Below are 15113 nucleotides of genomic sequence, written 5' to 3' on the forward strand. Positions count from 1 at the left end.
TGGCACATTCAAAATTGCCTGCATCAGTATTTTCATGTTTGGAAGACATTAGTAAGTACAATAAGGGCTATTTGAACCCAGGCATCAAGGGTGCTGTTGGCTAGCAAGAGGGACTATACAATGTTGGTACACTGGATGAGGGGAAGATCACATGCCTGGCAGGATGAGACAGCTCAACATTCAGTTGTGCTATTAGAATGGCATCACTCTTAACACTTATGAAATGTTTATCTCCAGAATTTTCAATGTAATATTCTTGGACCACAGATATTCTCCAACCCACTAGAAGCACAGACTGAAAGTGGACGAGGGGGGGGGGGACCTCCTGTGATCATCCACCATCTTCCCTTCTCTTGCTTTGTCCCAGTGTCACGGGGTCAGAGAGGTAGAGAACCTTTGAGGACAAGAAGTTAGTTTTTTCCTCATTTGAAATTGTTGACCCTGCTGCTGCCAGTCTACTGCTGGACTAGATTCACGCTTACACAGATAAGCAAGGCAAAGCAGACGGAGGGTTCGTGCAGTAACAAGTGTGCGTCTCCAGTTCACGCAGAGGAATGGGAGAGGAGAGTCCTAAGCACACAGAGAAGAACGATGGCACAGGGAGAGCTTGCAAGCAACCCCAGCAACAGTCGGTGCCGCCTCCTAGACCGCCCATCCACTCAGGAGGTGTTTACCTGCTTCCCACTCTGGCATTACTGGGATCAATAGGAAATGTCTGGTCAGCCTCAGCTTGGTTTGATTCTGTTTCATCTGTTTCCATATTTCTGAAATCGGGACAAGTACTCTATGTTGCAGGAAATTCTTAAGCTTTTAAAAAAGCTTTTGGTCCTTGTATATAGGGCAGTGCTTTGGAAATGTGTAAACACACACACACACACACACACACACACACACACACACACACACACACGAGAGAGAGAGAGAGAGAGAGAGAGAGAGAGAGAGAGAGAGAGAGAGAGAGAAGAGTAGAGAGAGACAGACCTGACTTACAGGTCCTCAAAGCCCATGGGTAGCAGTGTCCTGACCATGTAACTCCAGCATACAATCTGCTTACTTTTACACGTTTTTATTTCTTTTGATTGGAGTTTGAATTAAATATTTTATTTATTGGTGCTTAAAGAATAGCTGTCTTGTTTTTTGTAATTTTATTACATTTATTTACTATGTGTTCGTATATGTTTGTGTGTGTGTGTGCTTGCCATGGCATACATGTGAAGCACAGAGGACAGCTTATGAGAGTAATCCTCCCTCTGTGTGAGTTCTGGAGTCAACCCCACTATCCCATTCACCCTCAGAGCCATCTCACCAGCCTATATCTGTTTTTGAGCTGATTTTCCTGCTATAACTAAACATAGGTTAGTGAAAGAGTCTTATCCTTTTCTTTTTCTTCCACTTTCTTGGCATTTTCCAGGCGTCTAGAACCCTCTTTGTGAAGTGCCACAAGCAGTAAATTCCACAGTAAGGATTATCTGTATATATCCTTATATCTGCATCCGTATCCATGTACCATGCCTGCTAAGCACCCATGCCTGCATCTGTGTAACATGCCTGCTCAACACCCATGCCTGCATCTGTGTAACATGCCTGCTCAGCACCCATGCCTGTATCTGTGTAACATGCCTGCTCAACACCCATGCCTGCATCTGTGTAACATGCCTGCTCAGCACCCATGCCTGCATCTGTGTAACATGCCTGCTCAGCACCCATGCCTGCATCTGTGTAACATGCCTGCTCAGCTCCCATGCCTACATCCGTGTGCCATGCCTGCTCAGCACCCATGCCTGCATCTGTGTAACATGCCTGCTCAGCACCCATGCCTGTATCTGTGTAACATGCCTGCTCAGCACACATGCCTGCATCTGTGTAACATGCCTGCTCAGCACCCATGCCTACATCCGTGTGCCATGCCTGCTCAGCACCCATGCCTGCATCTGTGTAACATGCCTGCTCAGCACCCATGCCTGCATCTGTGTAACATGCCTGCTCAGCACACATGCCTGCATCTGTGCAACATGCCTGCTCAGCACCCATGCCTGCATCTGTGTAACATGCCTGCTCAGCACACATGCCTGCATCCGTGTGCCATGCCTGCTCAGCACCCATGCCTGCATCCATGTAACATGCCTGCTCAACACACATGCCTGCATCCGTGTAACATGCCTGCTCAGCACACATGCCTGCATCTGTGTAACATGCCTGCTCAGCACCCATGCCTGCATCCGTGTGCCATGCCTGCTCAGCACCCATGCCTACATCTGTGTAACATGCCTGCTCAGCACCCATGCCTGCATCGGTGTGCCATGCCTGCTCAGCACCCATGCCTGCATCTGTGTAACATGCCTGCTCAGCACCCATGCCTACATCTGTGTAACATGCCTGCTCAGCACCCATGCCTGCATCCGTGTAACATGCCTGCTCAGCACACATGCCTGCATCCGTGTAGCATGCCTGCTCAACACACATGCCTGCATCCGTGTAACATGCCTGCTCAGCACACATGCCTACATCCATGTGCATGCCTGCTCAGCACCCATGCCTGCATCTGTGTAACATGCCTGCTCAGCACACATGCCTGCATCCGTGTGCATGCCTGCTCAGCACCCATGCCTGCATCCATGTAACATGCCTGCTCAACACACATGCCTGCATCCGTGTAACATGCCTGCTCAGCACACATGCCTGCATCTGTGTAACATGCCTGCTCAGCACCCATGCCTGCATCCGTGTGCCATGCCTGCTCAGCACCCATGCCTACATCTGTGTAACATGCCTGCTCAGCACCCATGCCTGCATCGGTGTGCCATGCCTGCTCAGCACCCATGCCTGCATCTGTGTAACATGCCTGCTCAGCACCCATGCCTACATCTGTGTAACATGCCTGCTCAGCACCCATGCCTGCATCCGTGTAACATGCCTGCTCAGCACACATGCCTGCATCCGTGTAGCATGCCTGCTCAACACACATGCCTGCATCCGTGTAACATGCCTGCTCAGCACACATGCCTACATCCATGTGCATGCCTGCTCAGCACCCATGCCTGCATCTGTGTAACATGCCTGCTCAGCACACATGCCTGCATCTGTGTAACATGCCTGCTCAGCATACATGCCTGCATCCATGTGCATGCCTGCTCAGCACCCATGCCTGCATCCGTGTGCCATGTCACTGATTGCATTCCTCTCTTCTGTCTCCCCAAGACTGCCCTGTCCTGAGACCCGAGAGCATGGTATCAGCACGGGCCCCTAGTCCAGGGATGATCATGCATGCACTGGCAAGACCTAGCACTAGGGTAATCTCTCCACCCTGCCAGCCCACTTGCCAAGCTCATCCTCCAGGCCTCTGCTGCTCTGGGCTCTGTCCCTGCCCCTTGCTTTACCCCTGCTGAAGGGAAGGGCTGTCAGGTGCCGGCCATCAGTCTTCAAAGACTCCCCAATATGCCTGTTCCCCTCTGCTGCTCTGTGGGACACCCAGTCTGGCCTAGGTAGGGGTGGCTTTTTCGATTTCTCCTAAAGCTCTTCTTCCTATACCTAACAAGTATCCTTGAGCATGAGAGACCCTGCAGCCTTTAGGACTGTGGCATCTTGATTCCTTAGGATTCTTTCCCTCCATTTCTTTATGGGAACAGCCTGTAGTTTGGAGTCCAAAAGAGCACTGTGTTTGATTCTGTTGTGTCTTAGCTGTGTGGCCTTTAACAGCTGCCTTGCCCTCTCTGAGCCTGTTTCATCTGTCACACAGACACCACCCACCTGAAGGAGTATGAGGCTTAGGGGTAATGTGTGCAAAATGGATGCTCTGTCTGGAGTGTCCATGTGTAAAATTGTTGTGTGGTCACCATGATTGTCACTCCTGTCAAACTCCAGAGTTTGAACTAACAAGCTTGTTACAGGAGCTTTGATTAGGTCACAAAAGGGGTGAAGGTGGTTGTGAGGGTGAGGGCTTCAGGGTTCCTTGTGTGATGTTCAGCACAAGGGAAAGTGCCATGGGGAACAGTCATATACCTTGGGGACCCCCACAGGCATGGGCACACCGTGACTCATGGGGACAGTGTGCTTGTGCCCCTCTGCTGCCTCCCCACCCGATGGAGCCTCTGCTCAAGTGGCACCTAGCAAGCACGCAGGGTGGACTTCCATGTCCTGAGCCACCAGGCTCTCTGGCTTCTGGGTGAGATGCAGTTTTGTTTTCTGAGTCCCTGTTGGTCTTGTAGGGTCCCAAGCGCTTTGTCCTGGGTGTATCTAAGCTCTGTGTGTCATGATCACGTCTGGGGTTGTGCGGCCTTCCCCGAGCTGTAGCTGTGGACTCCACACACACTCCACCCCACCATGCGCCCATGGCTGCAGATTCGCCTGCAGAAGCAGCTGCAGTGAATGTCTGTGACTGCTCAGCTCAGATCACATCTTGATAAACGGCTAAATTATCTCTTAATTGAGTACAAGCAAAATACAATGGGGGGAAAGGAGAAGTGTTCGACGACTGCTCGTTCTTCAAGGGAAATTAAGTGCTCTTTCATGTCTGATTTTTTTAAGTGGGTTTAATGACACTATTGTGTGGCTAAAGTTGTGGAAATGCATCCTCCGGGCACAGGAGGGATAACGGAGCTTAAGACAGATGGTGAAAAAGGCCTGCTTCGTGTAGCATTTCTTACGTGATTACTCCAATGGCCTAATGTAAAAATATTTTGATTGCAGGTATCACAAGTGACACCCGGGCCCCTTTCTCCCCAGTGTGTGAGGACAAAAGCAGGGTTCTCTAAGACCCGCACCTTTAATGAACTGTCTTACCCGGGACACTCAGCATCTAATAGTGTGCCTTTTGGTGAAGTTGTTGAGAATTTTAATGCATTTTAGTTCTCATTCATCACGGCCTGTGTGCGAGGGCCTCGCAGGAGGGTCCTTAGAAATAGGATTAACTTCTAGAGGAATGCATTAGCCGTGCCGCAGACGGAGGCAGCGAGCTAACCAGTCTGATAGGTGGCTCCAACCTTCAAATCCTTCGGCTGCCCCTCCCCGGGCCCCCACGTCCCCCCACGTCCCCTTACTGACAGCTTCCCGTTGAATGGCGTTCGTGTCTTTAGGAGTTAGATGTTTTGTACGATCCTAGGCTGATCTCATATTCCCTTTCTGAAACTAATTCAGCTCTGCTTTACATGTTAATCCGCAAAGGATTGATTTGGAGAAGGTCAGAGCTGCGCAGCCCCAGAAAACTCAAGGAAAGCCGCACTCAGCAGCTCATTTCAGTTCCCAGACCGAAGCCCGCCCGCCCGCCTTTTCATTGTGACCCTCAGCCAGCTGTAGGCAGCTTGGAGGGCCGCAGAATACATCAAACACTGGGGTTTGATGTGGGCTGTAGGATCACCAGGCTAATTAAGTTCAGCTTGGTTAACCAATTGCAGTTTGCAAATTGAACAATCGCACTTTGAAAGCTTTGGACACAATAGAACACAGAATCTTCTTTTTAGGCATAAACAGGCCCAATAACGGAGTAGCAGCCTCTGAAAGAAGCTTATGCCAAATCCACACACAACTTGGATGTCTCCAAGATAGAGTTCGTTTCGCTGGTAACAAAACTCCTGCCTCTTTTCTTCAGAGTTGAGTGATGTCAAAGACAAGAAGACCCTATGCACCGGGCAGGCGGGGGAGCTGGTGAGGGAGGGAGGTGCCCCGTGGGTGGAGGGGAGGGGAGTTTTGGAGAATTAAGAGATTTAAATTCTTTGAGACGAAAATTTAAATCTTGAGCCACAGTCAAACAATCCTTGGCGAGCTGATCACCACCGGTACCCGGGATAAGCAGCGATTCAGAAGATGAAAGTCTCGGATCCAGAAAATCAAATTAGAGAAGGCAGGGTCGCTTGGTGAAAAGTTTCAGTGTTGTAGGGAGAGGCGGAGAAACCAGTTAAGTCCAGACTGAATAAAGATACAAATGGTAAATCCAAAGAAAAGCATCCATGTTTTAATCTATGCCCGGTGCGTGTTCAAGCACCCTTTCCCACTCTGAAACTAAGATGCCGTGCAAGGGTTTGTTTGCCCCCTTGTCCTCTCTCTTTAATGTAATCGCAGTCTTTACCGAATGCTTGCTCTGCTCCGAGAAGTCACCCGACTGCCGCCCTGTTCTTCAAGATCACTGGGAGGAAGGGCTGCCAGCTGGACCTGGGGTTTAGCTACTGGGTGTCTGTGTGTGCGTGTGTGTGTGTGTGTGTGTGTGTGTGTGTCTGTCTGTGTGTGTGTGTGTGTGTGTGTGTCTGTGTGTGTGTGTGTGTGTGTGTGTGTCTGTATCGTGTTTGGTGGGATGGGGGGGTGGACTGGGGATGTAGCTCAGTTGGTAGAGTGCTTGCCTGTCCATACATAGTACCCTGGATTTGATCCCTGACACTGCACAAACTGGGCAGTGTGCCGCACATGCCTAAACTCAGCTCTTGGCATCAGACGTTCAAAGTCACCCTCAGCTATGAAGGGAATCCAAGCCAGCCTCGTCTGTGCTAGATCCCACCTCAAATAAACAGGTAGATGAAGAAAATAAGTTAAATCCTTCTGGAGTTTGGACATCAGGGCAGCTGTCCCTGGCCTTCCGTGGAGGCGTCAGTCACCATTAAGCCTTCTTTCCAAAGCTCCCGGGCATGGAGGGTTGACTACTTCTGTGCTGAGGTGTAGGGCATCAGCTGCAGTGCAGTGGCATCTCTTCAGGTCAGCACAGGAGCCGCGGCTGCAGCCTTGTACTGGGCCCTTCCAGTCTGAGGCAGAATCATCCACAGGAAAGGGACTTTTAAAATGGTTACTGCTTTTATCTGTGAGTGTGGCAAATAGTGTAAACAAGTTTAACTGTGACTTTTGTATCTTTCTGGGAAATTTTCTGGTGGGGCTTGGGGGGTAAGCAGCCATTTTTCATGAGGATAAAAAGATACTTTTCTGAAATTAGCTATTTTATTACTTATAAACAGTGGGCTGTTTATAAGATGACTTTACATGCATGTATTTAGGACTGACTGGAGAAGGCTGTGTGGACCAGCTGGTTCTTCCTAACAAGCATTTCAGAGAGTTGGTGCTATGGTTGCGGTGATCATGAGGAAGGGCGCCGGTCCGACGAATCCTGCTGGCTTGTGTCTTGTGTTTGTGGATTGTCCACACCAGCAGAGGCTCTCACACTGAAGTTTTGCATGTGCTGCTGGTCTCAGCGATGCAGGAAGCATGCGTGACCAAAGCTGCTTGGTTTATCTGCTCCGTGTCTGTGTGTGCCTCGGATCGGAACCCTCGTCAAACGTCTTAGCGTCCGACAAGAGTGGCAGTTTCTCACAGTGGGAAGCTACAAGGAAACTCAGAAGAGATGGGATATTTATATTTAGTTTCTTTTCTTTTTAAGATTTGTTTATTTTCTTATGTGTATGAGCACTTTGCATGCATGTCTGTGCGCCATGTGTGTGCCTGGTGCCTCAGAAGGCCAGAAGAGGGCAAGGGCAATGTATACTCTGGGGCTGGGCTCACAGACAGCTGTGGGCTGCCTGGGTGCTGGGAATGAGGCCCAGCTCCTCTAGAAAACAGCAAGTGCCCTTTACCACACAGCAGCTCCCCAGCCCTGAACTCCAACACTGTCAGAAGCAGGAGGGAGTGTGGGAGTGTGTGCTGTGGTTGAGGGTGCCGTGGATGGGGGACATCTCAGGGTAAGACCTGGGCAGGAAGTGGGATCCAAGTGTGGTGGGCACAGTGGTAAAACTAGGTGTCAGCTTTGGACTGGGAGTCGTTTTCTCCTTCATCTTCTCTGAAAGAAGAATATGGCCCTGAGCCTTTGACTCTGGCGAGCAACTGCATATGCTCTACACCAACTGTCAGACTGACTTGTAGGCTCTGTGTGTTCTACATGGAAAATATGTCCACGAGTAGCGGTTATTGCTGGGGACATCCCAGTGGAAGGAAAGAAAGCATGCATACTGCTGCCGAATACTCCAGAGCCTCAGTGTGCCCTGGCATACTGTAACCATGCCATGGGCGTTGCTTCCAACTCCGACCACCATTTCCGTCCCTGAAGCCAAGTCTGCCTCTTTTGTAGTTTCTCCCTGGTAAGGAGGCAGAATTAAATGAATTTAAGATGGGCGTGTTGGAGATTCAGTGCTCACTGGCGAGTTCCTCTACAGAGGACCACCTCCACCATCCCTTGCCTAGTTGGGCTTCAGAAAGTGATGGAGCCAGAGACCAGAGCGTCCATCTTGTCTGGAAAGATGGGCTCAGAAGGGAAGACAGGCGCCTGGCCCTGGCCCCACCTCTCAGTGGCCATGTATTAAACAAGCCATATCTGGAGTGATGCTCAGGTTGAGAAGCACCAACGGGATGGTGGGATCGAGAACGCCTACATTGTACCCTCACTCCCTTCCCCTCAGCCCCCTCCCGTCTTCCCAGGTGCCACCTTTTCTCTTCCTAGGCTGATTGCTAAAAAGGAGGATGGGGCGTTCATTTCTCCTTCTCCATCTTGAATATTTGTGTCCTGACTTTCCAGAGAAAATACCAGACACCTTGTTGAATTTGAGTTTCAGATAAACATGGGACAAATCTTTAGTGTAAGTATACCCCATGCACCAATTAGACTGTATTGGGGAAGATACGTTTTAACTTTTAATCACTATCATTAGATCATTAGGCCATCTAAGTTGAAAATATCCTAAGTTGAAAATTTAGAGGCTGTCAAGATGTGAGCCAAGGTGGTTGTCAAGTAAGCCTGGAGGCCTGAGTTTTTGATCCCTGGAACCTTTTTTTTTTTTAACAGCAGGTGTAGGGGCTTTCTCTGTAATTTCAGCACTTCCACCTCAAGATGGAAGATCTTCATCTTGGACAGTCTAGGAGACTTACATGGAAGCTTCCAGACCCCCTAGCCTGGTCTACATGATACCTCAGAGATACGAAGACAAACCCTGCTCCAGCCAGAACGATGTGGGAACTGAGAAATAACCACAAAGCTGCCATCTTGCTTTACACAGGTGCATAGGCAGGGATTATCCCAAGTGCCCCAAGATGGGGACACTTGGGACAGACACAATTTTTAAGTGTGACAAGGAAAAAAGAAATGTTAAAATTGGAATTCATTGAAGCAAAGAAGGAAGGAGGGAGGTGAGAGGAAATGTGTTTAGTAGGCCTGACTTAGATGCATTGTAGCTTAGCATCGTAAGGCCTGGGTCAGACTTGTGGCTGTGTCTGTCTACAGACCTGGTCTGCTCTGCATCATTGCCCTCCTAATTCAGGGCCATCCATACTACCGTTGTTTAGCGGAAATTCACGTTTATGTCAGTGTCCCATCACTGTGACAAAATGCCTAGACAATCAACTTCTAAACGAAAAGGTTTATTTTGATTCATGATTTTAGAAGTTCTAGTTCAGCAGTTCTCAACCCGTGGGTCATGACCCTTTGGGGGTGTCAAACAACCCTTTCACTGGAGTTGAGTATCAGATATCCTGCATATCAGGTGCTTACATTACAATTCATAACACTACCAAAATTACAGTTCTGAAGTAGCAACGAAAATAATTTTATGGTTGGGGTCAGCACAACATGAGGAGCTGCATTAGGAAGGGTGAGAGACACTGTCCTAGTCCATGGCCGCTTGGCCCCATTGGGTCTGTGGTGAGGCAGAATATGATGGCAGGCGTGTTTGGAGGAAGCTGCTCACCTGGAGACCAGAAAGTGAAACAGAGAAGAAGGGCCAGAGTCCCAGGATCCTTATCAGAGGTACCTCTATGAAAGGCCTTCCACCAGCCCCCCAAGCCCCTTGAGATGCCCTCACCTCTCAATGCAGCCTTGAACACGTAGCCTTTGGGGATAAGGAAATCCTGTCGTCTGTACAGCTGGAATGAAGTTCCACTATGGGTCATGGGGTGTGTGAACTTAGCAGAGTCATCCACTCACCTTGATTCCTTAGTGACAGTCCAGAAAGGGATGAGTTCTGGTCCTCCGAGGCGTCAGTGAGTGCCCTCTGGCTTCGGTGGTCACGTGTGTTAGGAGGTGGCAGCTGGAGACCCTGAGGGAAAATTTCTGTCAAGCCTCTAAAGACCCAAGTGAGCTGGTCCCTGCTCTCCAGGGAAGCCCACTGAGCATGAGGACATGTTTTTCCACCAGGTGGCTTTAGGTGGGAGAGCTGGCAGTTTGAAAATTTTGGAAGAGAAAAACACCCACGTAAGAGTGTTTTCCTTTCTGCAGGTTGGGACGTTAGGCTTACGTTAGATTTAAGTCTTGGGCTTTCTTCCTGGAGGAGCCACCTGAAGTGCTGGCCCTGTCACCTCATTAGGCAGAGGGCTCGCAGCTGTTTCTCCAGGAGCGCCTGACCCAACGGTTCTCATTGTTAGGTACTTCCAGATGAGGGGGTTTGACTCAAATGCCCCAAAGCAGCGAGCCTTGGAGCGTAGGTTCCAGCGTGCTCCATGAGTTTTGCTTTTAATGTCACTTAATAAGTTGTGCATACAGGTTCCGAGAGGAGTTATGGGCTGCTTTGCTCATTACGCACTTTCCAACTCATAATTGCATTGGCACCAAGTGCTGGCATCGTTCGCAAGAAGCCGGCATGTGACTTGGTCTTTGAACCTCCCATCCTTCTAACTAAAAATGGCCTCAGTTTTCTCAGCATCTGCTTCTACCATGATTCCCCCTACCCCCAGGGAGGTGGACAGCCCTGGTCAGTACCTCCAGGACTCAGTTGAATAGCTCATCCTTTCACAGGGTGAATTTTTGCTGTTGGCACGATGACCTGTGTCGCACAAAGAAGTGTGTTTCTGGGCCTCGGGCATGAGAGAGATTATCCAGGAAATGATGTGGTGGAAGACCTGGAAGTGGGGGCTTTAGAACCCTGGCTGTTTGGGCAGCGTGTTTGCGTTGCTTAGGACCGAGATGCTGGTGCTGAGGAACGCTGAGTGAATTTATAATCTGCCGAAGTGACGCCCTTAAGACCAGAAAAACGTATACATGTGCTTTACATATTTGCAAGATGTGTAGCGTGACACTCAGAGCTTCTTGTCTATATGACTTGTTTCCCTTTGAGAGGAAGAAAATGTTAAGATGTGAAAATTTTAATTTGTCCTTTCTCCCTCTCTTCTGTTAGTCACTGTGATAAATTGTGTGTCTGTGTGTGTGTGTGTGTGTGTGCACACGCGCCTGCCACAGCCCATGAAGAAAGCAGAGGATGGAGAAAGCAGAGGATGGTTCCTAAGGGCCTCTGCTGTCTCTGCCTTGCCTCTCAGCACAGGCATCCTGGGATTACAGAAGGGCACTGAGGCACTTGGTCCTTATGGGCTCCAGGTTGTGAGGCTGCCGCCGCCTGCTGAGCCATTTCACCCGGACAGTTCTTTCCATTTTAAACTCTCTAAAATTGGTAAGTGGCACTTGGGTTTTTTTTTGAGGAGTTCTCTCAACATTTTAAGCAAACACTTTAATTCAAAATAATAGAACCTGTACTGGGTGGCTTACTTTTAACTGTTAATTAGTGTCCTAAGCCCTCTGCCTCATGTGGGCTGGGCTGTGTCTTACTCCACAGCTAACAGGCAGTGGATGATAGATTGTGCGCAGTGATACCCACCTGCCATCCAGTACTCCGAAGGCCGAGGCAGCAGGCTCAGAGTTGTCTTAAGACAAACTGGATAAAACCTGTCTCAGAAGCCACCAAACAATACTGATGAAATAATCCAGTAAATACAGTAATTCATGCACGATACAAAGTGACATGAACTCTGGGTTTGATTAGTATGACTGTCTGATAGGACATGCAGAGCTAGTGCTGAGGAGGGCGGATATTTTCTTGTCTCTGTGAAATCTGTTGGGGGCCTGTTACTGCTGACTTGATAAGACTCTGAGGAGCATAGAGAGATATTGGGGGAGGGTCTTTGCTCTGTACTCAGACGCTGGTTTCTGTGCTGGGGCACAGCATGGCCTTGAATATTGAAGAATCTTCAGTATCAGTGTGGAGTAAAAGATGACCCCCAATTCTCTCTGATTGGTCACTAAAGGGCTGAACCACCAATGATGGGTAGAGGAGGCAGGAAGTCTGCACTTCCGGTCTGGAGAGAAGAGCAGGGCAGGAGTTTGCCGTGAGGCAGGTGAGGGTCCAGGAAGGGCCACGGTGAGAGATCAGTGGAGGAAGAAGGATGTTGCCATGAGGAGGAGTCACCATGTGACTTGTTGAGGACACACACAGAGCAGAGCAGAGCAAGCCAAGGAGAGACAAAACACAAGTAACTCGGGTGTGTGACTGGGGAGCAGCTAAGAGAGCATAGAGGGTTAGGAATGGCGGCTCAGTTACTGTGCTTAAAGTTTATAGGTCTTGTGCCAATTATTTGGGAGCTGGCCTGGTTAGGAAAACTTGCCATCTTTAAATTTCATTCTATTGAGAGATACTTCTTTGACCGAGTGATTCCATAAAACCTCCACCTCACTAAGTACCTTGTAGCCATGCAGGGCCAGTTTCTGTGTGTCCACCTGGCGGCCCCATCTATGGGTGCTAGCCCCAACTCCTAGCCTGTCATTCACGATCTCCCTAGGTATCAACAGCAAGTGGGGTCACAGGCGACATCTCTGGAAGCACGCATTTTGAAGGGTCCAAAGTTAATGTTGACACATGGATACCAAGAGTGGGACAGAGACCTCTGTGAACACACACGTGCACACACACACACACAGCACATGCACATGTGCACACACACGTGCACATACACACACACACACATACACACACATGCTCCCCATATTCTTGTACATCATGACTGTCTCAGGGAATCTAGATATTTTCCATGGATGCCTAAGTCCCCAGGAGAGCCTCTGTCCCTCCATTGGCAGCATGCTGGAGAATCTGGAACTAAGATTTTCAACCAGTTTACCTTCCTCTCTCCATTCATCTCTCCTCCCTCCCTCCCTCTCTCCTTCCCTTCCTCCCTCCCTCCCTCCTTCCTTCCTCCCTCCCTCCCTCCCTCCTTCCCTCTCTCCCTCCCTCCCTTCTGATAGGATCTCATGTATCCTAGGTTGCCCTCTAATTATCTGCATAGTCAAAGACGACCTTGAACCTCCCTGTCTGTGCACAAATGCACTTCAGTGCTGGTATTACGGGCCTGTGCCACCATGCCTAGCACATGTGGTGCTGAGGATTGACTCCAGGCCTTCCTGGATGCTAGCATACTCTATCAACTGAGCTGCATCCCCGACCTAAACCTTTCTTAAAATCTGTTTTTATTATCCCTATTTTAAGACTTATAACATGAGGGCGGTGGTGGCGCACACCTTTGATCCCAGCACTTGGGAGGCAGAGGCAGGCAGATTTCTGAGTTTGAGGCCACCCTGGTCTATAGAGTGAGTTCCAAGTCAGCCAGGGCTATAACAGAGAAATCCTGTCTCAAGGGGAAAAAAAAAAAGACTTACAACATGACATTTGATTTACATATATTATTCTGGATTTGTTTCATGTATAAATATTTTGCTGTCTCTTAATGATTTTATCTAATAAAGCTTTGAATTTAAAATATTGTATGAAATTAATATTTGTCTTTCAAGTTATATTGACTCCACTGGGGTTGTATAACTTAAAAGCACTCTGTGCTAATGTGGATTTTGGATTGTGCTATTTGCTAGGACCTATGACCAGGATGCCCAGGTAGAAATGCTAAGAGGAGCTAGAGAAGGGAGAAGTGGAGATGTATACCGACCCTGCCAGGGTACCTGAGAGAGCGCTGGTTAACTCGTACCTTCCACCCACCGTCAGATGAATCCCATCCCTCAGAGTTCACTGGGCAACCTTTGGCTCCCTGCCGTGTGTTGGTTATTTGAGAATGATAATCACATCTGATTCCTTTCCCTATTCCCTTCATGCCTGGATGAATGCAAGCAATGGTGAATGTAGGATAGAGGAGCATTTGGTTTAAAGTTGGTTCTTATACTGTGAAATGATGGGCATTCTTTCTAGAGCCCTTGCTTGACTTTGTAAGGGAAGCCTGTGTTTTTGTATCAAGTTCCAGGTAGCAAAGACTGTTGAGTTACAATGTGGCCGGATATTGATGTGTATGTTTGCTGGTTTAAGGTAAATGTATCTTTTTAACTCTTAAGTAGATCCTTTTTGTTATGTTACAATGTGGTTGTATAGCGATGTATATGTGTTTAATGGTTTAAAGTAAATGTATCCTTTTAACCCTTACCTACTTAGAACATTCAAAACTGGGCAAAGTGGCAAATGCCTGTAATACCAGCAGTTAGGAGGCTGAGGCAGGATCCCTATGAGTTTAAGGCCAGCCTGGCCTACACAGCAAGATGCTTTCTTTCTTTCTTTCTTTCTTTCTTTCTTTCTTTCTTTCTTTCTTTCTTTCTTTCTTTCTTTCTTTCTTTCTTTCTTTCTTTCTTTCTTTCTCTCTCTCTCTCTCTCTCTCTCTCTCTCTCTCTCTTTCTCTCTCTCTTTCTTTCCTTCTTTCTTTCTTTCTTTCTTTCTTTCCTTCTTTACTTCCTTCCTCCCCCCTTTCTTTCTTTCTTTCCTTCCTTCTTTCTCCCCTTTAAAGCAGGGTTATTTCAAAATAAGATTTACCTATGTGTCTCCCCTCCTTGAGTTTGCCGGGCTCCGGGCAGCTTTGACCGCCGGCATACCAGCCTTGGGTCTTAAGCGATTGACAGCGTCCACATCTACTTTCTTGGAGTGCTGTGTAGAAGCCCACACAGCTTTATGAAGAGGAATGGAATCTCGCGCAGCTTTGGCCACGGTTTCCACCACCACCACCACCCTGGCAGTCTGTAACCATGGCATAACTGTGTCATGCTGGTGTGTTCTTCGTCCCCAATAGAGCTGCCCCAGCCAGTGCAGGTGTGAGTCAGACCAACGGTGGGGTTTTATAAGCCACTGCACTACAGTGCTTTGTTTGCAGCACTAAAAAACAGAGGGAGGCTGAGGAGGAACTCCTTATGTCTCCTAGGCTAGACATCTAACCTGTGTGCTTGAAACTGTTCCTGCCCTCCTGAGGCAGTAGGGGACATCTGTCCACTGGGCTCTTGGGGAGTCCTGAACAAAACGGTGTCCCCAGAGTGCCACCTCTTTCCTGACATGCGCCCCAGTGTTTGTCCTGAGTCATCACCCTTTAGTCCCACTGACTTGTAATGGCTTCCTATCTCCTCTGCGGCCAGAGAC

At 48.7% G+C, this 15113-nt stretch overlaps 1 protein-coding gene and 1 pseudogene across 5 annotated transcripts in view; both read left to right on the plus strand.

The window, feature by feature from the left end:
* Nucleotides 1-15113, plus strand: part of Hlcs (holocarboxylase synthetase) — a 191303-nt gene that overhangs the window by 134619 nt on the left and 41571 nt on the right. The gene's annotated exons all lie outside the window — the stretch shown is intronic.
* On the plus strand, nucleotides 7633-7869 carry LOC127666266 (MICOS complex subunit Mic10-like; annotated as a pseudogene).

Source organism: Apodemus sylvaticus, chromosome 15 (assembly GCF_947179515.1).
Source record: "Apodemus sylvaticus chromosome 15, mApoSyl1.1, whole genome shotgun sequence".
In the NCBI taxonomy this organism is placed as follows: Eukaryota; Metazoa; Chordata; class Mammalia; order Rodentia; family Muridae; genus Apodemus; species Apodemus sylvaticus.